Here is a 2,500-nt window from a genome sequence, read left to right as displayed (position 1 = left end):
GAATCCATTCAAGGCAGGAGGGGAGTTTACAAGAGAAGGAATGATAACTGGAATTTACACTTTTTCTCCTTCCTCTCCTCCATTCCTGCCTTCTCGCTCTTTCCCTCTCCTCACTTTCTCCCTTATGGTTTCTTTTCTTTCTTTTTCTCTTCTCTTCTAGTTCCCTTCATTCCTTCTACATTCTCCCTTCATACTTGTCCCCTCACCTTTCCTCCTATACACGAGTTCTTTCCCCGTCCCCTCCCTTGGCAGTGTCAGAGGTTTAATGGGATCTTTAAAACACTGGTTCCTTCTTTCTTTAATATTTGATTTATATCAAATATTTCACTGCTCAAATAAATAAAGATGTAATGTCTTATTTTCCTTTTTTCTGCTTTTTGGTGGGGACTGTGTCACATTTTATAGACACGAAATAACACCTTATTCAGAGTCTAAAATATTATATAAACACATGAATTTGTCGTGTTTACTGCGGCGCGAGGCGGACTAAAGTTTGAGTTGAGCTCGGGGCCTCATGAGGTTAAGTTTTCTGATGGCGGGGTAATGCAATCAAACCCCGCTACGCCATGCTTCATTTCCTTCATATTTCCCTCATCTCTGCAGCCCTACACGTCCCCACCACTTGCGAGTTTCACTGGTCGTGGTGGTGACGCGCACGTGCTGTTGCGATGCGATGCGATGTCTTGCAGACAATGGATCACATGTTACTTTAAATAGCCTACCACCCTATCCACGCTGTCCTCCTTTCCACCCTCCTCTGCACCTTCCGCACCTTCCTTCCTCGCCCCATCCATCGCCTCCCCTTTCCCTTCCCCACCCTAGCTCCTACACCCCCTCCACCGTTTTCTCATTCCTTTACTTTCCCTCCATCCCTCGCCCCATTCACCGCCTCACCGCTTTTCCTTTCCCTTCCTCCCTCCATCCACTACTGGCGCCTCATTCAAACTTTCACTCAACCTCACACCGTAAGCAATATGTGTTTGCTGAACATCTTTTTAATCAGCATACGATGACATAAAGCGTGCTACACTAAGTCTAAGTGTCTTTCTATTTAAATTCATTAATTGTCACTGTATAGACTTCATTAGCATTTTTATCCTACCCTATCAAAGCTCAATGAATTCCGGACAAGCGCGCCCGCGCGCGCGCGCGCGCGCACGCACACACACACACACACACACACACACACACACACACACACACACACACACACACACACACACACACACACACACACACTTGAGTCCGAGAAAGAAAGAAAACTCATTCGCGACCTGCCTCCTCTTCCTTCCTCCTTTTCCTCCCTCCTCCACTCTCCTTCCGTCCTTTCCTCTTTCTTAAAAAAATCGAGGGTTCCGCCTGTGGGCATCCTCCTGAAATCAGAAGTGGGGAGCAGAGGAGATAAGATGAGAAAAGTGTGATATATATATATATATATATATATATATATATATATATATATATATATATATATATATATATATATATATATATATATATATATATATATATATAGGTGCGGAAGGTGCAGAGGAGGGTGGAAAGGAGGACAGCGTGGATAGGGTGGTAGGCTATTTAAAGTAACATGTGATCCATTGTCTCTCTCTCTCTCTCTCTCTCTCTCTATATATATATATATATATATAGAGAGAGAGAGAGAGAGAGAGAGAGAGAGAGAGAGAGAGAGAGAGAGAGAGAGAGAGAGAGAGAGAGAGAGAGAGAGAGAGAGAGAGAGAGAGAGAGAGAGAGAGAGAGAGAGACATGGAGGAGGGAAAAGAGGAAGAAAAAAAAACATGAGGAAAGGGAAACTTGACATTTACCAGAATAATACAAATCAAAACTTTATGGAGAGAATCAGCTGTTTAAGACTGGAAACACCTGGTCACAGCATCTTAGGAGTAGGAGTAGGAGGAGGAGGAGGAGGAGGAGGAGGAGGAGGAGGAGGAGGAGGAGGTGGAGGAAGAGGCGGAGGAGAAAGAGGGGGTGGTAGGAATAGAAAGACAATACAGAGAGAGAGAAAGACGACGAATAGCAGGACGACAACTTCGAAGAAAAGGAAGAGGAGAAGGAGAAGGAGGAGGAGGAGGAGGAGGAGGAGGAGGAGGAGGAGGAGGAGGAGGAGTAGGAGGAGGAGGAGGAGGTGGGGAAGGAGGAACAAGCTGAAGTTGGAATATTACCCTCGAGCCACCAAGAAACACAGGCTGCGGACACGAACGCCCTCGCCAAAGTTGGAATCTGGGAATGGGAGTGTCCACGCTTGGAATGCAGGAGATAGAATGTGCAGGAAGCGTGGTGCGGAGCTGAAGGGAGGAACGGAGGGGAGGAGGGGAGGAAGGGAGGGAGAGGGTTGAGGGAAGAAGCGGTGTGGTGGGGATGAAAGAGGGGAGAGTGGAAATTGGGAAGTGGGGAGAGAGAAGTGGGGAGGGAAGAGGAAGTTTGGAGGGGAATAAGAGAATGTGATGTGAATGGTGGGAAAGAGGGAAAAAAGAGATGATGAGGA

This window comes from Scylla paramamosain, chromosome 11 (assembly GCF_035594125.1).
Source record: "Scylla paramamosain isolate STU-SP2022 chromosome 11, ASM3559412v1, whole genome shotgun sequence".
NCBI lineage: Eukaryota > Metazoa > Arthropoda > Malacostraca > Decapoda > Portunidae > Scylla > Scylla paramamosain.
The sequence above is the reverse complement of the archived record's forward strand: the minus strand, read 5'-3'. Positions refer to the sequence as shown.